Raw genomic sequence first — 24,354 nt, 5'->3', positions numbered from 1 at the left:
GTTGTGGAGAGAAGTGTATGACATGTGCAGTCACTTTCTCACGTATTAACGTTACTGAAGTGTCCTGACCGGGAATAGACATCCCTACCAGCCAGGACGTGATGTCTATTCCGAATCCTGACAATTTACAGCACAGCAAGCGTAATCTCGTTTTAAATGACAGTTTACAGCATAATCTCGCGAGATTACGCTTGCCTTGCTGTAAATCTCACACAAACGTTACCGAAGTGTCAGGATTCTGAATAGACATCACGTCCTGGCTGGTAGTGATATCTATTCACTGTCAGGACACTTGAGTAACATTAATATGTGCGTAAGTGACTGCACATAGTGATCTAGCTAGATCACTATGTGCTGTGTAAATGAATGGGGAGAAGTGTATGACGCTGATTGGTCAGCGTCATGCACTTCTCTCCACAACGCCCACTTGGTCAAAAAGTAAAAACACACCCAGTTGTCCATTAAGAAAGTCATTAGCATAAAGTTAAAATAGGTCATAAAAAATGATAGTTTTTCTAAATAAAAAGACACTGCCGTAATCTACATTACAGCGCCGATCACATTATGTAGGAGATAGGGCACTTATAATGTGGTGACAGAGCCACTTGAAATATAAATAGACTGGATGGAAAAAATAGTGGCACTATAAGAAAAGACTAATAGAAGTATCCGTGTAAAGTGATTACTTCTGAGCCTCAAAACCATCAAATTTATGTTCTGAAACTTGGTACCAGCTCAGAAGCAAACCAAAACGTAACATATAATTAACAGAACACACAAAACGCACTAGAATTACAGAACGTTCAACCTCTTGCCGGTGTCTAAGGCCTCCTGAACACATCCAAGTGCATTTCAGGCCATAGTACAACAGAACTGTATTGCGGCTAGCATAGATCCATGTGGGGTGTTTTACTATGGACCAAATTTGTACCAACTGGGTTTGATACACGACATCCGGACGGAGCATGTTCCGAAATGTTTATGCAGACTCTGCATAGAAAACATCTCAGTATACCAATGTACCTTTACTTGGCCCATTGAAATGCAATACCACCATATTGGAGATCCGTTAAGGACCGATCCTTAGGCCTCATTTACACGAGCGTGTGCGTTTTGCGCGCGCAAAAAACGCTGCGTTTTGCGCGCGCAAAAGGCACTTGGCAGCTCCGTGTGTCATCCGTGTATGATGCGCGGCTGCGTGATTTTCGCGCAGCCGCCATCATATTGATGAGGCTAGTCGACGCCCGTCACTGTCCAAGGTGCTGAAAGAGTTAACTGATCGGCAGTAACTATTTCAGCACCCTCGACAGTGAATGCCGAACACAATATACACCAACCTGTGAATAAAAAAAGACTTTCATACTTACCAAGAACTTCCTGCTTCCCCCAGTCCGGGCTCCCGGCCGTTGCCTTGGTGACGCGTCCCTCTCTTGTCATCCGGCCCCACCTCCCAGGATGACGCCGCAGTCCATGAGACCGCTGCAGCCTGTGATTGGCTGCAGCCTGTGCTTGGCCTGTGATTGGCTGCAGCCTGTGCTTGGCCTGTGATTGGCTGCAGCTGTCACTTTGACTGAACTGTCATCCCGGGAGGTCGGACCGGAGTTATCGGTAAGTCAGAACGTCTTTTTTTTTTTACAGGTTCATGGATTTTCGGAGCGGAAGTCACTGTCCATGGTGCTGAACCAGTTTAACGCTTTCAGCACCGTGGACAGTGACTGTCTCCTGACGTCGCGTACCCGAACATTTTTTACCGGTTTCGGTCAAAACGAGTTTGGCCGAACCCGGTGAAGTTCGGGGCGCTCATCTCGAATTTGACACTCCGTTTGGATGTTTGTAAACAGAAAAGCACGTGGTGCTTTTCTGTTTACATTCAGGAGTTTGACAGCTCTTGCGCGAATCACGCAGTTCGCACGGAAGTGCTTCCGTGCGGCATGCGTGGTTTTCACGCACCCATTGACTTCAATGGGTGCGTGAGTGCGCGAAAGACGCACGATTATAGAACATGTCGTGAGTTTTTTTTCTGCGCACACGCAATGAGCGCAATTCACGCATCGTCTAAACAGCCCCATTGACTAATATAGGTGCGTACGACATGCGTGCAAAGCACGCGCGTCGCACGCGCGTATAATACGTTCGTGTAAATGAGGCCTAAAAGTCATGTACATGTGGCCGTAGATGCAAAGTAGCAAAAAAACAAAAAAAAACACAAACAGAAAACATTGAGTCATTAATAAGCTACATAATGCATCATCACCAATACCATGCGAATTCAAAGTCGTGCTCCAAATTTAGAAGAACGTGCACTAGCTGCTAAGAAAGGGACATTCCATGTAGGCACTTCCTAAAATTGGGTGCCTAAAGTGGCCTATTAGGCGGAAAAAAAAAAAAAAGTTATTCATTAACTTCATAGACTTGCGACATATCAACTAGATGTGCCATAAAGGTTTGATTTGTGGGATTCTTGACAGCTGGGACTCCCAATCCCAAGAACGGGGGTGCCCAGTCCCCATTACTGGCAGAGTAGAGGGTGCAACTAGTCTCCATTAAAGTGACATGGGAGATATGGAAATAGTCAAGCTGAGGCCCATTGTTTCTCCATAGCCACCGTTGCACATTTTTTCTATTAAATCCAATTACTTTTGAGACTCTCGAATGAAACGCTTTCACTGATTATGTGCCAAACATCTCTATTATGGAGGGTTTCAATTATTCAAGCACTCATTTTAAATGACTTCTGCCTCTGCAATATTTACAAGGGGCGGCAACCCACAGGACTCCAGCTGCTGCGGAACATCCAGCATACTTTGCTGGATCTACTGTTCTGTAAGGAGACAGAGCTCCTATATTGCTGTAAGGCATCTGGGGACATGCAGTGAAAGACCAGTGGTGAAGCGGATGGAGCTAACGGGGGAATTAAAGAGGTGAAACGCCAGGATATTTCTTTAAAGGGTAACTACTTGTTTTAGTAAATTCTTGCATTCCCCCTAACTAAACAAATCTGAAGCATCTATTTTTTTAGAACGCTGCATTACGCTGTTCCTCTGTTATTCCTCCTGGAAAAGTATGAATATATAGACAACTTGGTGCTACCATTCCCCTTGTCAATAGGGCATGTCCCTACACACTGACACTGTCCAAACAGAGAGTGTGTACACAGGGTAAAGGTAAAACCCAGTTGCAAATTTATTCATACATTTCCAGGAGGAATAACAGAGGCACAATGTGTCATTCTCCCACAAAAAAAAAAAAAAAAAAGATTCTTTAGCATTGTAATTTCATGGGGAATACAAGTATTTACTAACATACACATGCCATGAGAACCGATTATCTTGCAACTTAAATATATGAAGAAGGCGGCTTGATCGGCGCTGGTTTGCTCCTTTTACAAGGAGCATTGACAGGTAATGTATGGGGTCGAGCGATTGTTACAACTACCTCTCGTTCCCATGCATTTCCATCACGACAATGATAATATTTAATGCTGCTTAATTGTGACCAGCCGATAAACGAGCGTTCATTGCTCTGTATACACAAGGCAATGATCGAGAGCGAGCGTTCATATGTCCGTGTAAAAGGGCCTTAAGATTTTCTCCAATTCATATTTATAACCAGACATACCATTGGCATAAAACAAACACATCCAGCATAGAAATGTGGATATCTCGGAATATATAATGTGAGTTTTCTGTGTGGGCAAAGTGGATTAAGAACGAGAAAACAGCCTGTTCCACGAGGTCAGACGGCCGCTATATTTAATCCAGTTAGTGCTAAAATGGGCTGCGATGTATTTATGTCTCGCATTCTGATCTACCTCAGGTCACACACACTCGTCCGTCATATTCTTCAGACATTTTTTTTTCAGAGGAACTTATTTAAGAAACCTGTCTGGCCATCATAACGTAACCCTGTCTCTTATCTAAAAGCAACCAAGTTTGTTTCTGTCAAAGCGAATAATTTTTTTTAATATAAACTCATTGAGCATTTTTTTTAAGGATATTATATTTTAGTACATTTATCAAAAAGTCAACAAGTGCCCACATAATTAGAGTTGATCAGAACTTTTCTGGAGCTTCAAAGGATTATCTTCTATTATAATGAACATGAAGACATGGCTACAAGTTGTAATACAGAGCCCGCTGTAACTTAAACTACCCGCATCACCTATACTGTAGTGTAAGTGGTGGTCAAGGACATACAGTACATAGAGGCAAAACATGCGGTTGTTGTGTGGCACTAGGAGAGACGGGGACCAATCCTAATTCCACCCCTCTGCTCCCCAGAGGAACTGCATTGTTGGTAAACATGGAGGGGGTTCAAACTTGACCCAAGGATTATGAAAAGCTCAAAACATCAAGCCCTTCACTTCTGGGTGGTAAAAACTGGCACCATAATGGAAGGGGCATTTTGATCTATGGTGTGGTAACTACCACCCTTCTATGTATGCCACTCGTGGTTGCAGCGTGAAGCAACGGGTCTCTGTATACTCTGCCTGTGCAGTGCGCCTAAGTGCTGCCTCAACATGCGCTCAATATTTCCTGTGGCGGATGCGCCAATATAACAGTAGTCATCAAGACCCAATTTATACGTAGCAACTATAAAGTATCGTGCGGTAAGAGGAAACTCCCAGTCTTCTATGAACGCAATGAGTTTTATACAAGTATGCACGAGACAACGAATGCTGTGTAAAACTTTTTTATTTCATTATAATAGAATATCAAAACCGCAGTAGACACAGTATATAAAAAAAAACTATCACCCATAGTTCCAAAAGTCCATCGAATGTCCGGAGTTGTTTTACTCCATGGAAGTTCGATTAAGCGCAAAGACGCCACAAGAGGCGGAATTCATGTCTTACCACGCCGTTGCAGCGTTTCCAGGGACCAGCCCTTTTCTCAAGCAGAAACGTTTCATCGGCGTGGCACTCAAATTCCCCTTCTCTTGGAGTCTTTGCGCTTAATCGAGCTTCCATGGAGTAAACACAACTCTGGATGTTCTATGGACTTTTGCCACTATGGGTGATAGTATATCACACTGGTAGTATACTGTGTCTACTGCTGTTTTGAAAATATATTAAAAAGAAAGAAGTTTTGCAAAGAAGATTCGTTGTCTTGTGCATACTTGTATTGGACGGCTGGCGGACAGACTAATGACTGTTCATTGGGATACCAGCAGTTTTTTGCTGCCAAACATTCAGGGTATGTGCACACGGTGAGAGGCTTTTACGGCTGAAATGACAGACTGTTTTCAGGAGAAAACAGCTGCCTCGTTTCAGCCGTAAAAGCTGCTCCTCGTATTATGCGAGGCTTCTGTGACGCTCGTAAATCTTGAGCTGCTCTTCATTGACTTCAATGAAGAACAGCTCAAATGACGTTGCAAAGAAGTGCCCTGCACTTCTTTGGCGAGGCAGTCAATTTACGCGTCGTCGTTTGACAGCTGTCAAACGACGACGCGTATATTACAGGTCGTCTGCACAATACGTCGGCAACCCCATTCAAATGAATGGGCAGATGTTTGCCGACGTATTGTAGCCCTATTTTCAGACGTAAAACGAGGCATAAAACGCCTCGTTTACGTCTGAAAATAGGTCGTGTGAACCCAGCCTCACTATAACCAAAAGCAGCAGACAGCGGCAAAATAAAGACAACTTGATAATCGGTTGAGGACCACCCACTGTGTGTATAATATATATATATATATATATATATATATATATATATATATATATATATATATCTCTATCACAGGTTTAGGCTAGCTACTAGAGCAATTGGGCAGCTGACATTCAGCTGCCTGGAAGTCAGAGACAGTGGAGAAGAGACAAAAGTGGTTTTCATCGCTACCGTCTTCTCCGTATTCACGTACACAATATGGGTATAGAATAGCACTGCCTCTACCTAGATCCAGCACAACCCTAAGGCCGGATTCACACGAGCGTGGGTGTTTTGCGCGCGCAAAAGCTCCGTGTGTCATCAGCATATGATGCGTGATTTTCACGCAGCCGGCATCATTATGACACTCTGTTTTTATGTTTGTAAACAGAAAAGCACGTGGTGCTTTTCTGTTTTCATTCATAGTTTTGACTACTGTAGCGCACGTCACCCGGAAGTGCGTCCGTGTGCGGTTTTCACCCACCCAATGACTTCAATGGGTGCGTGATGCGCGAAACACGGGCAAATATAGGACATGTCATGAGTTTCACGCAGCGCACATACGCTGCGTGAAAATCACTGACAGTCTGAACGGCCCCATTCACTAACATAGGTCCGTGCGACGCGCGTGAAAATCATGCGCGTAGCACGGACATATTATACGTTAGTCTGAATAAGCTCTAACTGTGACAGTAGTCACTATAACAGGGCGGATTTCCACTGTAACTGCTGTGCAGGCATGTAATATATCAAAATTTACGGTAGACCATGCCAATCACAAATTCTGTACAAGGGTAACACCATAGTATTACATAGTAAAAAATATATATTTTTTCCCCATGTTATCAAACAATTAGCTGAAAAAACGCCAAAACAATAAAAAAACAAAAATGTTGTGTTCAAAAACCATTGCAGGACTCCTGTCGCTAGCCCAAGAAAAAAAAAAAGAAAAAAACAAAACAAACAAAAAAAGTTATAGCCATCTAACGAACGCATTCTAAAAATGGCTAAACGGGGCCTGGTCCCAAAACGGTTAATATACACGGGCTAGAGACGCTGCGGTTTTCACGTTATAATGTGCGTAAAACAAAACAAAAAAAACAGCGACTTCATTCTGGTTCATAGAGTGTCCCCCAGTAGGAATATGGAGTTGTCCCCTAGCACGGGCAAGGTCTTCCATCCAAGGCAGAAGTTCCCTCTGTCTACAATCTTGACAAAACCAGGAGTCCAAGTCTCATCTTGCACCCAACAAGTGAGAAGTGATGCATTATATTGCTATGAGGTAGTTCATGAATATTTTAGATGTGATAAAATAAACAGAATTCAATACTGCTGGAGGGAGTTTTGCAGTAACAGACCTTATTGTTACTTGCTTTGTTGAATACCAACTGTAGCCGACCTGCATTCTTGTACGGACATGTTACTGCCAAGCCGTACATCATAGGGTTACTATACCCTACACCGAAAGTCTCCAGTGACTCAAAAAGTAGCAGACAGACATGGTCACAAGCTTGTAAAATAAGTGATCATCAGAAACAGACCAGGACGACGATTTGTGGCGGAAACCTGAATGATCTCACTGATGGGCTTGATCACTTAGACGTAGTGACTTGTCCTCTATGTATCAGACCTTACATCTCCCATGTGACTTCATATAAATCTCATCTAAATCGGTCTGTTGGCAAGCTATCAAATCAGCAGCTTCCGGTGTTGAAGATTAGGAGCCAAGCATCTGTGTTTTATCGGAGACACGAAGAACGTTCTTCAGAGGTTCCTCAAGAAAGTTAGAAAAAGCTGAAGACCACGAATTTGGCACCGCAATTCCAGATTCATGGTCACACAATATGAGAGTGAGCCGTTCCATGTGGGCCCTTATAATGCATATGGACTTCATAAGGGTGGGTCCCTGTTTGGGAACCCCCTATGAGCCGGAGAAGAGAGTATACATTATAAGTCGAATGTATGGAACTATTACTTCTAAGGAGCGTTGGCACATACGTCACTCAATAGAGCATGGTACAGCGGCACGCAGAGTCCTTGAGGCTCCGTAGTATAAACCTGCACAGGACTTCGGATGGCGCCGTAGAGCCTCCCACACACGGCTCTGCTAATACTAAAGTTGCCTTGAAAGAAATGAGTGGCTGCATGTAGCTTCCCCCATTGGGGTGGCAATAATGAGCTCGAAAGAAAGCTCCTCTCAGGGTAGAGAATTAAAGATAGAATTTAGCAAATTATATTGTGATAAACGTTATTACCAGTAAACTCAGAAATGTTTCCTGTGACATTGATGGTAAAATCAATTGTGGCTGAAATCTAAGGATATTTGCATCATTCAGAGGACGTCAAAACAACGGCATAGGAGGCAACATCACCTTCAAAATATCTGCGAATGCACCAAGGACGAGAAACAAATATCATGTAACAAATGTCATAATGAATGTGATCCGAGAAAAAAACAACTAAAAAAATAAAAAAAATTAGAAAAGCAGAGCAGTATACAAAAGAAAGAAGTCCCCAGAAAGAGTCAGTTATTTGACATGTATTAAGATGCTCAAGGTCTTTCACTTTGTATTAAAACAGCCTCAAGAAGAACATGGCACAAGGTCAGTCTCCAGCTCCAAGTCTACGGGAATACATTACATTTCCCAGCCACTCCACACAATTCAAATGCAAAATGTGGGAACAAGAAACAGTTATGCAGAAGGTTACAGAGCCATGTCTAGAGTTCATCTAACTCCACCAGCCAAAAAAGCTGAAAAAAAAATCCACACTAATGACTAAAACATCTAATATTATAAAAAAAAAAAATAATCCCCCAAAAAAAATAAAAAAAATCAAGCCCGACAAAAAACATTCTATTTCTTTGAAAATAATGGGGGAATTTATCAAGGATTATATTGCAATAAAATGGCCACCCGCAGCCTGTCGAATTTACTATAGTTCATGCCAGAAGCTAATGTAAATTATAGCGGAAATTTACACCAGTTCGTAGCTTCTGTGGATTTGCCTTTAAGTTATTAATCTTAATAAATTAGGCACATTTTACTCCAGTGGTCCGTCTATTAAGACTGGCGTCAAAATAAATTCCCCTTCAATTTGTTTTTCATGGCGGGAATAAATTTACTATGCGTATTCATGGACAGATCTGCTCCTAAGTAGGTAGAGAGAATGACGCACTTCTGGCGCCAAAATGTCACAAGGAAAATTTTCCTAGCTACTTCAGCCACAATGGGGAAGATTTAATAATACTGCCTTAAAGGGGTTGTCCCCTACCGGACAACTGATGACCCATCCACCGGATAGGTTATCAGTACATGATCTCTAGGGGTCAGACACCTGGACCGTTAAGCCGCCCCGGCTTCCTCCAAGCAACGGATGTACATGCCAGAAGCAGTTAGCTCCAGCCACGGAATAGCGGCCGAGCTGCAGTACTGCAGCTCGGCCACTATGCTATGTACAGAGCCAACTGCTTCCGGCATGTACGTCCGCTGCCAGAAGGAAGCCGGGGCAGCTTAACGGTGGATAGGTCATCAGTTGTCCGGTAGTGGACAACCCCTTTAAATTTAGATAACTTAGAATTAGACTAGATGCGCCAAATTTATCATAGTGGCTCATGCTGGATAATAAATTTGGCACATCTTTAGATACTTCTTTCTAGCTTTATACCAACGCTTGCCTTACTTTAGTCACGCACCCTTTCTACCCTAGTCGGCCAAGATGCAAACTTTTTTTTTTTGGGCGCATGTCATTGATAAATTTGTCTAAAATTATTTGCCCCATAAAGAAGGTGCAATTTAACCCAGAATTCTTGCGCAATACCAATAGTAAGTCTGCCCATCATCATTGCATACTATGGCTTATCATATAGGCCTGACCCTATACACAGGTTACATTGCTTAGTTTCTGCAAACAACTTCCAGAACATGTTAAGACAAGACTTCACACAAATTTTAGATAAAAAGAACAGGTTGACCTCGTCACAATGTTTTCAGTAAACAGACACTACAGGTAATGACACCTTAAGTACTTGACCAACATCCCGTGCTTCCTCTGCCAGTCAGGACATCTCCTTAATATGTGTTGACAGGATAAGGCAGATCCAGTCCCACATCTGGCAGAGATCCCATGGAAAAGTTTAGTCGTAATAAAATATTGTTCTATGACTCAACATCACGATGCGATATCAGACAATGCTGCATGTCACCACTACATCAGGCCTTCAGGAACACGTCTAAAGGACAAAGCAGATAACTCGGGACGCACAAAATATTTTTGCAATGACTGCAGATTGTGTCGTCGGCTACAGAAGCGAGCCTTTGATGGTAAATGGTCCAAGTGGAAGCAGAAGACGTCAAGAAGGCACTTGGTTATGGTTAAGAGAGACTGACCAACAAGCATCATTTATTACTCCGCTTCCTAACAAACGAAAGCTGACCAAAAAAGACCGAACCCGCTGATTTCTTATGTGTATGAAAATCTTCCGACTCTCCCCCAATGCCAGATGTCGGGGGAAAGAAGAAGGATTGGGCATGTTGAAATCCTTTTTCCTGCAGGAGATAAACTTCCGCCAGCAGTGACAACAAGCGACTTATTCCTCCCTTTAGTGGCAGGTTCCCATAGGGGAAATTGGGGCAGCCGACAAGGGCCCAAGGCTCCTAGGGGACCCATGGGTGGCTAAAGTGTAAACGCACATTGCAGCTTTGACGCATTTTTGACCCCAAATCCCATCAAAAACAGTGACAAAATTGCTTTGTGCAGGACCTGCAGACAAAGTCATATGACCATATGTGTGCAGGTCTTGAATCCAAATAGTGGAGCAGCAATACTACACAGAGAAGAGTGTGAGCTGCTATGTAAGGCCTCACGCACAAGGCCTTGCCCGTAATCACGGGCCACGATTGTGGGCACGGCCGGCGGCCGACCGCATTGTCGGCCCATGCTCAAATACAAAGTATATTTTGCAGTACAGTTCTACGGCCCGGACACCTTCCCGTAAATAAACGGGAAGGTGTCTGTGACCAATAGAAGTGAATGCGTTCGTAATGGAGGACCTTAATTCCGGAACGCAATTACGAACTATTTTTTCGGTCGGGTGTATGGGGCCCTTAGTGTATGGGATCTGGTCTGGGGTCCGTATTAGTTTAGGGGGTCTGGTTTCGGGACTAAGGTATGTCTTGGGTCTGTATTTATTCTAGGGTCTGGTAAGGGATCGGAGTTAATGTATGGGCCTAGGATCTGAACTTAATTTAGGTGTTTGGTCTGCGGTATGGAATAATTTAGAAGTCTGGTCTTTGGTCTGAATTTATTTGTGTAGTTATAGACTAATAGACAACTGAGTGTTACCATTCCCCTTTTCAGGAGGATGTGTCTCTACACAGTGTGATACTGTCTGCGATTATTGGAAACGGTCAGTATGTAGGGACACAGCCCTTTGACAAGACACTCAGTTGTCAATACTATCTCCGAAAAGTTGGTGTTGACTATAGACACGGTGAGGCAAATCGGTGGCGGCGAAGGGGGGGCCACATTAAATTTGGGGAACCGCCCAGAGCCCATGTTCTACTTAATCCACCACTGACGCCTTTACCATTTAAACAAAACATGTTTGCATAGCCATAGTGGAGTCAGAAGGAATAGTTCTTAGCCGATTGAGCATTTAGATGACAGCTACCCCATGTGTATGGCCAGCTTAAGATACGCACCATGGGATGTCATGTCACTCACAGCAGCCTACAGCGACTGGACAACGTGGTCCTGTGACATTTAACTGAGGTCTAGTGTATTCACAGTCCCAACAGGGACCAGAGGCAAGCAGTGGCATCTCAGGACGAAGTATATTACAAAACCTTATTCTGTTATTTCTTACAGATATGGGGAATTTTTTGGGGGGAAGCTTAGCACAGCCGAGCATGTATATTACCTCCTATAGAGGAGAGGGGCTGGCGAATGGCTGCCAAAGCTGAATCTGCCAACAACATAATTTCCCCCCGAGAACAGATGCCCGATGACCTCTGGCCCTCCAAATACACATTCAAACTTCAATGTAATCTGCCAACAATCGGAGTGTATGACGTGCTTATTGAATACACACAGAGAGAAGAGGAAATACCTGGTGACCATTAGGGGCAAAGTGTAAATATTTGCCTATAGAACACATGTAGATGGTGGCACAACATGGCAGAAGCCGTGATGCTCCACAATCCACTCACATCTGCCGTGTTGTAGACATCGAGCGGCCATGAAAATACTGACAGGAAGTCAAAGGAAATGGAACACTCACGACGATATAGTTAGAAGCCACTTACAAATAATTACATATCCAATGAGAAGTTCTACAGCTCGAACGCCCACGTGTCCTTTATGCGGGGCTCAAATATCATGTAAATATTACATTGTTGAACTGGCCTACAAATCCGGATGCAGAATTTGTTGTGGCTGTCACTCACTGCACCATTTCCGCAATATATAGGGAATGAAACAGGTTGGAAAATCCGCAGCTTGTCTAGAATTCGCTACAGATTTTTTACACTAAGAGAATGGGGTGAATTAAAAGGTTAAAACCATTTAACTTACATTGTACTGTACTTTGGTGGGGGTTTTCGCAACAAATACGCAATGTGTAAACCGGGCCTTATGGTTCATGTGAACGTCTATGACGTGTGAACAGACCCATAGGTACTCTGAGTTCTTCTGTGTGGCACCATCTTTATAACAATTACTTATGTAATACAGTGTGCTATGCAGAATACCAACACATTTTTGGGTTTTGCATGGATTTCCACATGCAGCAGATTTTGTTGCAAAAATTCTCTGCAAATTAAAAAAATCAGTCCATTCATCTGAATGAACTTGTAGAAATCCATATACCGGATGCAGAAACAACCCAATTCATATTTTTTGTTGGAAACATTTCTGCAACAAGTCCGTCGCGTGTGAACTTACCCTTTCCAGAATCAATGATGAAAAAAACAAAGACTCTCAGCATCCGTGTAATAATCTGAGGCACAGTATGGGCCCATAGAATTCTGTATCACAGCCATGAATAGGGGCTATTAGCCTGTTTACAGCGTAGCCCCTCATGGTAACACGGCGACCCCCCCCCCCTTTTTCCTTCAGTTCCTTTTATGGTCATTAATTAAAGGTAATTTGGTTTAACCCTCTTTTTATTTGGTACTTACCTGTCTGAGGTCAGGTTCATGTCAGTGATGCCCCACCCACTTGGTCGTGGTACGCACAAGTTCTGGAAAATTCCTATGTGGCGGTAAAATCTGGTGTCATTGGTTCCCTTTGGTAAAAAGGCGGGAATTTTGAATATATATTCCCAGGTTTTGGAGTGGTCTGCTGCCTGTCCGAGTTGGATGAAGAAGAGGAACATCATCGCCCCGCCCCCTCCCTTTTATTGTCGCGGTATCTTGTTAGTCGCCCAGTTTATGGGTGGACAAGGTCATGAGTTATTGGTATAATATTTATTAAAACATTTGGTATTTATTACAAGTTTAATATTTATTTATTATGTAACCCCTTAATAAACCGCGGCCATTTTATTCCATCTGCATTGTCTCTTGGTCTTTAGTATGTGTGTTTGGAAGGCTGGGTGGCGCTTGTGTTACCATGTGCATGAGCAGATGTCATTTGGTCAATTAAAGTGTAACTAAAACTTTCAAGAGACTTCTGACATGTCATAGTGACATGTCAGAAGTTTTGATCAGTGAGGGTCTGAGCACTGAGACCCCCACCCATTGCTAAAACAAAGCGGCAGAAGCGGTGCACAACAGAGACAAACAGAAACCACGGGCACCGAATCCGTCACCATTGAAACCTCTGGTTTCCGTCTGTCAGTTTGTGTCTGTTCAGGGTCCCGTTCTGACGGAAAGCTCCGACAGAACGGGACCCCAACGCAGATGTGAACAAAGCCTTAGGTGGTATTATATAGGCACCATATGGCGGTACTATTTTGGTATTGTATGACTGTATTTGTGCAATACTGTAAGTGACACACAATTCAATAAGCGCACTCCTTCCTTCCCATTTGGTGCTTCTTCCCGACACTGAAAACAACGCTGCAAGTCTCACATCACTGCCGTACAGCAAATGCCACCTGCAAAATTGACATAATGTAGAGCAAAACTGATTGAAATACTACACAAGGGTTTTATTTAAGGTCAGTTTCCTTTACGTTCAGCGTCACACGTGATGCAGCAACAAGTCTTCAGTAATTCGGTCACTGCAACGTAATCTGAAACCTTCAGTTTATAATCCAACAATTGCACAGTTCAGCCATTAATCTACGATTATTTGATGCCAAGACTGAGGTTACTTTTAAGCGCTTTAACAGGGCAATTAAATCTTCAAAAATATTAACTGCCCACTAATCATCATCATCATCATCATCATCACCGGGGAGGAATGTCAGGAATCTCCGCTTCTCCACAGCCGGGATAAAAGACTGACATGTCACACTTGTGGAGATCGTTGCCTACAGGCGGAATTACTCACATCTTGCAGCAATTAACCTGTGACTACTGATTAACCCCTTCTACCCAGAGGTCAGGAATACAGGGCTGGCAGGGATTAGCGGTGAAAGGGTTAAGATAGGATGTGTAACAAAGAAAACAAAATGGGATAGACCAGGATTAGAACAAAAGTTGCATCCAGGATTGTTGCTTGAATCCAACAATAGCGCCACATCTGTCCATGGGTTGTGTCTGGCATTGCAGCTCAGCTCCATTGAAGCGTATAGGGCCGGGCTGCAATACCATACACAACCTGTGGACAGGTGAGGCACTGCTTTTGGAATAAAGCAGCTATGTTTTTGAAATCCTGGACAATCCCTTTAAGAATAACTAACCAATGAAAATCCCCTAGGAGAATGCAATCAGAACATCTCATGGCCCCCACGGCTGGGTTCTCACGTCGCAGTTATGTGTTTGTGCCGCTAAATGCAGAATTTTGCCACAATTTTACAAAAAGTGCGGCAAATTACGGTTTTGAACTGCAAGATGAGAACCCAGCCTAAAACCGATAACCTGTGTTATGTCCAATGCTTCTTGTTCTGAACAAAAGGGCCCCAGCGATCATTTCTATTGATGCACATCAATGAAAGTTAGGCCCCATGCACACGACCGTAGATTTCGTCCATAATTACAGACATTAATTTCTATGCCAGGTCGACACCTTCCCGTATATTTACCGTAGAAACGCTCCGCAAAAGATAGAACATGTTCTATTTTTTGCTTTTTACGGACCGTGCTCCCATACTTTGTGGCTGTCAGCGGCTGGCCGTGCCTGTAAATCATGGACTGTCATTACGACCAAGGTCGTGTGCACGGGGCCTTACGTGGTAATCACACATTGCGGTCAAAACCACAGCAAATCTGCACCATATCGACCAAGATGTTTGAAAACAGCCTGGCGGACAATTGGAGACAGCGGTTATTTTTGACACACTATTCTTCAAGGGGTTGTCTGGGGTTAGAAAAAAGGGTCTGCTTTTTTTTTCTAGAAATAATACCACTTTGGGCTGTGTCTGGTATTGCAGTTCCCTATTGACTTCAATGGAGATGAGCTGCAATACCAGACACAACCCATAATCAAGAGGGGCGCTATTTCTGGCCGGACAAAAGCGGACTTTACAATTTTAGGAACCGAAAAGTGTAATAACACGACTATCAACGAGATCTGATTTCTTGCCGTCAAAACAACAGAAACCGTAACGGTACCTATGATTATTCTACAGGGTCTGTTGGCCGCCATTTGGATCCGTCTGATGGAAGCCACGGTGCAGATGTGAACAGGGCCTTAATTGCAGGTTTCTGTAACTTCTGGGCCATATATAGATGCTGGATTTGTTGCAGATTTTTGCTCCCTACAGTACTCACAATAAAAACACGTGAACAGAATTTCTAAAAATTCATTCACACGTAGCAGATTATTTTTGCATTCGGTTTTTGAGGTCCATTATGTCACGGAATTTCCAGAGCATGTAACACAAAACCCGTGACGGAAAGAATCTACGCAGCCTATTGTTTTCAAGGACAGATGGTCTCACACGTACGAACGTGGTCTGCAACCACTGGACCTCCAGCTGCTGTGAGACTACAACTCCCAACATGCCACAACAGATTAAACACATAAAAACAAGCAGTTCAGTAGTAAATATGTAACAGAAACGACAAATCATTAAGTTTAATCACCCAACGTAACCCCCTACTGGGACGCATAGAAAGCATGACCCCCGGCCCCCCATGCAGAAAGACTATTACCACCTGAGGATTGAATTATGAAGAAGTGTTCATAGGAATCTGCCCGGACAAGGCACCTGCACTGGAGGTTTCATAGTCTTACCTGGGGCTGGATACGGATGATTGAAGAAGGGAGGGTCACAGGAGAGAGGTGCAGATGGAGTTCAGCCGGGGCATGTCTCACCCTGAGGGAGAGCTCTGCGACTTCCAGCTCACAAGGGAAGATTTCTGGGGTGATAAGCCCACAACAAAAGGGTCTGATGCACTTCCTAGGGCACCCCAATAAATTCTACCTTCTCTCCTGAATGAATACACAGAGGCTGCTCCCAGGAAATGAATGAGGGGGGTGACACTAGTTGTGAAGTTTTACTAGGACACCCCAATAACTTCTATGTATCTTCGTCAGATCCTATTCTATAGCATCACACACTTCCAATAATATACAACATTCAGCCCTGTCACAATGAATGGAAGATTTATGGGATGATCCTAATTAAGGGGTCCACAACAAAGGGTCTGATGCACCCCCAGAAAGACCCCCCCCCCTAATGCTTCACTTCTATGTCAAATCAGCTCCTCTTCTGTAGCAATACAACACACTCCAACTGTCTATTTGCAACTCCACTCCTCCTCTGCAAACTTCCTAGACAATTCGGATTTCCAGACACTCTAGAACTTCCAGAGTCCTTACAAACTTCCCAGCACAGCTGCTAATGGAACAGATCCCCTGCTCCCACCGGCCCAGTGTCAGCTTCTCTGTGAGTTACCATCACCTTGTGGAGCTCTCCCGTCCCCGTCAGCACAGACCCCCGGGATCCCACACTCTCCCTCCGGCTTCTCTGTCCCACGAAGCAGCTCTGTGTGAGAGGGATTTTCTCAGTACCGCCTCCCTGCAGTACTCCCAGCGGCCACTAGATGGCGCGCAGTGACGTCGGGTTAGACATCTGGTGAGAATTGAAGGAACGGAACAAGGACACGGGAAGGAAAGTGAACTCCCTCCAGAAGAATCATCATCTCAGCGAAAGGAATAATAATGGCAGCTATTTGTATTGTTTACAATACTATTAAACGACCTTGTCTAAAATATCTGTGTTTAACCCTTAATGTGCACTATCAATGACAGTTGCTTAAATAGCAATTCCCGCAATACATTACAGTTTATCAGAGTTGTTGCCCTTAGAAGCTACAGCATAGGGCAGCTAAAGGAAATCCAACACCCCTGTCAGCATCCAACACCCCTGTCAGCAGACACAGATTGGTTTATGACAGTCCAGAGTATATTGGCAGAACACAGACTGCCATAAACAGCAACCTGTCATCTGCTAAAGGATCCACAGGACAATGTGGGGGTTTGACATCCTCCACAGCCCTGTGCCTATAGTATTAAAAGGCTCCTGTGGCTAAAAAGGTGCAACTTCAATAATACTAGTGTATTAGGTAATTGCTATTTATGCAACTCCCTAAGATAAAATTGTAGGTTCCCCAAAGGTAACTGTATAGAAAGTACATGAATTATTATTTTTAGGGGAGACAAAGGCTGTGTCAATTTGATACTTTGTTGCATGGGACAAGGGATGTGTCTCAATGCATCCGCAATATGGCATCTATTAAGGCTCCTTTAACACCAGCAGATTTCATGCTCGTTTGTCGGCTGATTGCTGCCATGTTTACACAGGGTATTGATAGGTGAACGAGCATTCGTGTGAGCACTTATTCAGCCGATCGTCTGCTTGTGTAAGGCTGGGTTCACATGTCCCGGTCAAAAATGCATTTGTATACTGCAAATCACATCATAATGACGTGGTTTTGCCGCACCTCGCAGCAAAAATAGCATTTTGGCCACGATGTGTGAACACAGCCTAAGGGCGGATTTACACAAACGTGATATATGTCCGTGCAACGCGTGTGATTTTCACGCGCCTCGCACTGACCTATATTAGTCTACGGGGCCGTGCAGACAGTCCGTGATTTTTACGGTTGGAGGTTGTGGGACTTGGTTATCATGAAAGGTGCACGCTTCTTGGCACAAACATCAGACTAGTCCAGGGGTAGGCTACCTTTTGTGTATGGTGTGTCGATAAAAAAAAATAATCAATGATGAACTTCTCAGTGTGCCATGCGAACGTGAAAGTCATATAAGACAAACTGATACCACGAGGCGTAGCTAGGTTATCCAGCACACGGGGCAAAGATTCAGTTTGGCGACCCCCCCGCCTGAACATCTTTCCCGACATCTCCTTCCCCCTCGCCATGTTTGTTTTCTCTACCAGTCAATGAGATGTCAATTTCTTTCCACATTTTTTTTAATGTAACTCGAGCATAAAACCATTTGTACATTTTACAAGCAATATAGTTCTATAAGAGAGTTACCATAACAAGAAATTTTAAAGAAAATAAATTAACGAGGTCAGTGTCGGACTAAAACAGATTATATAACTGAGGCTAATGAGAATATATGGTGAAATAATGAACAGCCTCCTCTTGTAGATACTGCCGCACAGCCCTTCTGTAGATAGTGCCACACAGCCCCCTGTAGATAGTACCACACTCCCCCTATAGATAGTGCCACACACACACCCCTTGTAGATAGTGCCACACAGTCTCCCCTGTAGATAGTGCCACACAGCTCCCTTGTAGATACTGCCACACAGCTCCCCTTGCTCCCTTGTAGATAGTGCCACATACCCCCTTGTAGATAGTGCCACATACCCGCCCTTGTAGATACTGCAACACAGCCCACCTTCCATCTTAATTGCGCCCGGGGCACCCTACCCCCACCCTAGCTGCACCCATGGTTACCACATATGTGACATAAATCAGTTAATCAGTTCATTAAACTTACATTTCAGTGTGACTTTTATCCCTGTCTATCTTTCAAAGATGATCCATCTGTGGTGCACACGAGTCTACTGAACACCAGCTGAAGGGATGCATAAAGGAGAGACCGCAGCTACTGAACACCAGCTGGAGGGGTGCACAAAAGAGACCACGGCTATGGAGCACCAGCTGGAGGGGCACAAAGGAGAGACCGTGGCTACTGAACACCAGCTGGGGGAGCACATAGGAGAGACCACGGCTACCGAACACCAGCTGGGGGGAAGCACATAGGAGAGACCACGGTTACCGAACACCAGCTAGGGGGGAACATAGGAGAGACCACGACTACCGAACACCAGCTGGAGGGAAGCACATAGGAGAGACCGCGATTACTGAACACCAGCTTGATAGGGGGTACAAATAGTAGAGACCGCGGCTACTGAATACCAGCTTGGGGGCGCTGCACACAGGAGAGAGAGCCACGACTTGACATCAGCTTGGTAGGGGTGCACATAGGAGAGACATGCAAACTTTTGCTAACTTTTTCTTTTACAGAGCAGTTATTGAACTCTGTCTTTGTGGCGCTGATCACAAGGAGAGAGCAGAACTTCATTATGCGCTTGGTGACGTTGAACATTAAGAGAGAGAGCAGTGCTGCATTATGTGCTTACCGAGTGTTCAGCAGCGACAAGCATAATGAAGCACTGCTATCTCACCTGGCGATCAGCGCCGCCAAATGCATAATGAAGCGCCACCCTCTCTCCCTGTGTTCATTGCCTCCAATCACACAACCGCGGTGGACGCCGAGAGAGGGAAGTGTGCCAGAAAATCACGCCCCATGTGCCGGCAGTGGCACCGGTGCCACAGGTTGCTGACCCCTGGTCTAGTCCTAACCTTATCAGCTGCCATCAGTGAAGAAGGGGTCGACTGTCAATTTTCTTGAATGGATGCTGCTGGTCTTCCAGAGCTGAGAGTCCCCATGCCCTCCCTTGTCCAGTCTCATGTAAATATTTATTTCCCATTGCTTATATAGCGCTAGCACATTCCACAGCGTTGTACAGCGCTGTCACCGTTCACATTAGTCCTTGTCCACAATGAGGCTCACAATCTGATTTCCATATCTCAGACACAGATGATCTGCTATAAGCCTCCTCTGCACAGGAACATCCCCTATTTCAGTAGATTGTACATATTGGATCTGTGGGTGGAATTGCAGTTATGATGAGTATGTGACGCTGAATCTGACAGTGACCCCAATGACATAAAGTCATGTCTCCGCAGCCACGCATAGTGACCAGGGTCAATGACATGTCAGAACAAAGCCCTCTCAGTATACGGATGGTGTCAGTAAAAAGATAGTGGGTGGTCACGGTCTATTACCATTGCTTAGAACAATGGACCCAGAAATGTCAGCAGTTCATTGACTTTTAAGTATGGAGGCAAGATCTAATATCACAGTAAATAACATCATATTGTATAATAAAGCCGTCAGCTGATTCCATCCTGAAGATTTATAAAGCAGGATAAGTTTTTATTAAATTTGATTTAAAGGTTACTATTACCACTATGAACATTTAGGCCAGGATCACACACGCAGTTGCGATGCCGTCTTTGTGCCGTTTTTTGCCAGAAGTGAATCCAAAAGGAAGGATGAGTATAAAGAAAAGACTGATGCATCTTCTTTTGTGCCTCCTTCTGTGTTTGGTTAAAAAAACCTGAGCCAAAAACTGCATCAAAACTGCATGTGTAAGCATGGCCTTAGGGCTCATGCATACGGCCATATTTCAGCTCAGTATAGGAGGCAAAAACGGCATCAGAAATCTGGAAAAGATTTCCCAAAGCAAATGAATGTATGACTCCTCCAATCGTCTCTCCGCTCTGGCTAACAGAGGGGGATTCAGCACTGGGGACCCCCTCTATCACATCTAATAGGCCATTTGGACAGGGGTTGGCCATGTGTCATATCTGACATGAAAATAAATGGATACTAGTATGGAAAAGTACAGAAGTGGTACATTAATAAGCATGAACATCTACACAAAGAACTTCTCAGAAATTAAATATTCTGCAAAAACAGCTGGGAAAGTTGGAGATACTGATGTTGTGCCCCTACTGGGAATTGCAAAGTAATGCATTTACTTTCTGGCTTTGTTGGAATGTATAGGGGTGGAATAATTTTAAAGAGGTATTCCCACCTTGGAAAGTTATGGCAGATCACCAGGATATATACATTATTATCAGTGGAGATCCAACCTCTGGAACCTCCGCTGACTCGAAGAGAGAGGTCTCTATGGCATTTCTTCTGCACAGCGGCGCTACCGGCCACCCGCTGTGCAAGGAACTGCAACCCAACTCCATTCATATGTCATCACTTACTTTAGAAGGAAAAACCCTTTACTTTTAAACTGGGCATTTCATGTGAACTACATTGTCCTGTATAGTTCCTTACAATTGCATATTTTGCGTCAATTTTTATTAAAGATGGCCATAGGCATTGTCAGACTAGGGAAATGACTTAAGCACACGTTATAATTTGACTAGGATTTATTAGGGTATGTTCACACACCCTATTTACGGACGTAATTCAGGCGTTTTACGCCTGGAATTACGGCCGAAAAAACGGCTCCAAACCGTCTGCAAACATCTGCCCATTGAATTCAATGGGTCTTACGGTGTTCTGTGCAGACGGGCTTTTTTTTTTACGCGCCGCTGTCAAAAGATGGCGCGTAAAAAGACGGCCACCTCAAAGAAGTGCAGGACACTTCTTGGGACGTAGTTGGAGCCATTTTTCATTGACTCCATAGAAAAACAGCTCCAATTACGTCCGTACTGGACGCCGCGAAAAACGCGAGTACTTGCAATTACATCTGAAATTCAGGAGCTGTTTTCGCCTGAAAACAGCTCCGTAATTTCAGACGTAATTGGCGTTGCCGTGTGAACATACCCTTAGACTGAACCACCTATTTAGAGTCATGATGACTTTCATATGTAAAAAAGTGACAACCCATCAAAAAGTCTGCATACCTTATTAAAAAAAAAAGCACTCAATCTAGAAATAGGGATGTGATGATGATGATGTGACTATACTCTAGGAAGGGGGCCCCATTTTGAGTATTATGTATTATTATATGTCTACTGGGTGCCAGAAATAGGAAAGATTGCCAATTTCAATTTAATTTAAAGGGATTGTCAGAAGGCGCCACCACAGGTGAAACGAAGTATAATACAGTTCAATGGGCTGTCTGTGTAATGCATCGACTGTGTCCTCCAGAGCGCAAGATTCTCTCTGTATCCCCATCCTATATAGCTGATATACAGTACTGTATATATATATATATATATATTTATTTATTTTTTTTCTTTTTTTCTTTTAAACCAGACTGCCCTGGTAAAAGTTGTCCGACACTGATAAAATCATTAGTTACAGCAGATGCCAATATAATGGTGCGAAGGGGGTTAAAATTTGGCTTGGAGCAAAGTCTTACCCAACTAATGTTACTGATAGATCTGTGGTCTTTATTTTTATATATATATATTTTTTATTATTGTTTTTTTTTTTTCATTCTAATTCCTCTTTTAAGTGTCCTTATTTTTAAAATGATGAATAAATACCATTTGTAAGTGATCAGTTCACTTGTTATTAATATTTCAAAGCATTCTTTAGGATTAAGTTTTAGATTAAACTCATGATTTTATTTTATCTCGCTGGATTAGCGTGATGTTTACGGCTCTGGACCATATGAAGAGGCCACATAGATTTTACACATAAGGTTTGTGTTAGAGGGTACAATATGAGGCTCATATGTATACAGAGAGGAAAACTGTCCGCCGTGGTCTGCAATGAATGACCGCGCTCCTGAAATAGACTGCAGCTATGTGGGGAACTTCAGCTGTTCTGGGTACAAATTCTCAAGTGTTTTTCACGTGTACTGAATGCTCTTTAGATCTGTGGTGTTTTCTCAGAGGTCAGGCTGGTCAGTCTGGGGCGAGCTGACGGCTTCTAGGAGAATTCCAAATTTTTGCTCACCTGTCACTCTGGACCAAACAAGCTTATATCATAGAAGTCATTTGTACTAGATCAAAGCAAAAAAACTTCAGGGTATGTTCACATGAAGCAGATTTGTTGCAGAAATCCATGCACATACTGCAGGAAAAACCCCATTTAGATGTATGAAAAAAATTATATCGCTAGAAATCTGTAAAAATTCAACGTTACGAAGACATTTTCCCCTCATATAATACATTGACACACCTGCTGGTATTACGTCACACGCGGCAATTCCATACATCCGAATGGGGTTATTTCTGCAGCAGGTGCATGGATTTCTGCATCAAATTTGATGCCTGTAACCTTACCCTAATAGGGCTCCCATAGAGGTGCAGGAAATAAAATTGTGGCATGTTCTATCGGACTTTGCAGGGAAGAATATCTACATACATGCAGACTCTGACGCTGTACAGCAGTGTAGGGGGGCATGCGCATGGGTCTTAATGGCAAAATGTGTTTTTTTGTTTTTAGTTGGGGTTCTATCTTTTAGTTTTGTTGCAGAGGTTTTATCTGCATGGGTTCTAGGGGAGAATATTTTTGTACATGGGGTTCCCGATGTATCTCCTCCATGCACTGCAGTACATGCACTGTGCCTTTGTGCCCTAATTCAGGTGCCCCACAGCTGCCTTCAGGAACCCTATGGCCGAGTTCACAAGGGGCGGATATGCTGCGTAAAAGCACGCAGCGTATCCGCCCTGTGCGCTACAGGGAATTCCGGGTGAAAAACCGCACCACACTGTGGGGGCAGTCGTCTTTTGGACAGAATGTCTGCTGCAAAAAACTGCAGCCTCCTGGGATAAAGTTGGATAAAACGTCGACCCAGGAGGCCGGCCTGGAGGAAGAAACAAAGATTCCTGGGTAAGTATAATATTTTTTTTTATTTTTTTTGTAGCAGCATTGCATTTTTTGCGGCGGAATTGCTGCGAACCCGCAGCAAAAAAACGCAACAACTGCTATTTGTTGCGGGTTTTGCCGGTTTGACATGCTGGGGAATAAAATTCCGTACCGCAGGTAAATTTCTGAGCGGATTTTCCGCTCAGTATTTACGCAGCGTGTGGATGAGATTTGTTTTATCTCATCCACTTTGCTGCTACTGTATTTGCTGTGGATTTTCCGCAATGAATTCCGTTGCGGAAAAGCCGCAGGATTTACGCATCGTGTGAGCTGACCCTATCTGTTAGTCACTGCCAATCAACACCAGCAAGAGTGCTCGTGAAGAAGCGGAAAATCTAGTTTGTAAAGGAGTTGTATGTGATTAGAATAAAGGGTCTATGAACTGCATTACCAGAAACAGCCACTGGAAAGCAGTGGCACTATTTCTGGCAAAGGAGCAGACTTTTTTCTTTTTTCTAATCCTGTGTCTAGATTTGCAGATGATGCTCCATTTACCAATTTATGTCATGGAATCTGGTACCTAGACCCAGGTATTTATAAATTTTTAGATAACGTATGTACTGTACAACATAAATTAAAACATCATAGATAAAAAGTATACAAGTTTAGTTAAATTGTAACTAATAATTAGTGTTCCATTTTTTTCTTTATCAGATATGATTGATCCATATACTGTCGGTTTTAGATGTTTTTATTGAATTTTTCT

General features: G+C 43.5%; 1 protein-coding gene across 3 annotated transcripts in view; it reads right to left on the bottom strand.

Moving 5' to 3' along the window:
* TANC1 (tetratricopeptide repeat, ankyrin repeat and coiled-coil containing 1) overlaps positions 1–16,730 on the bottom strand; it is a 181,737-nt gene extending 165,007 nt beyond the window's left edge. For 2 of the 3 annotated variants that reach the window (XM_075829314.1, XM_075829317.1), the window contains exon 1: positions 15,993–16,705. The gene's annotated coding sequence lies outside the window, so the exon portion shown is untranslated. Of the gene's footprint in view, positions 1–15,992 lie in introns of all 3 variants that reach the window. The other variant, XM_075829316.1, reaches the window with a different exon arrangement.
* Between the last annotated feature and the right edge of the window lie 7,624 nt (positions 16,731–24,354).

Source organism: Rhinoderma darwinii, chromosome 6, assembly GCF_050947455.1.
Source record: "Rhinoderma darwinii isolate aRhiDar2 chromosome 6, aRhiDar2.hap1, whole genome shotgun sequence".
Taxonomy (NCBI): domain Eukaryota; kingdom Metazoa; phylum Chordata; class Amphibia; order Anura; family Rhinodermatidae; genus Rhinoderma; species Rhinoderma darwinii.
The sequence above is the reverse complement of the archived record's forward strand: the minus strand, read 5'-3'. Positions and strand labels throughout refer to the sequence as shown.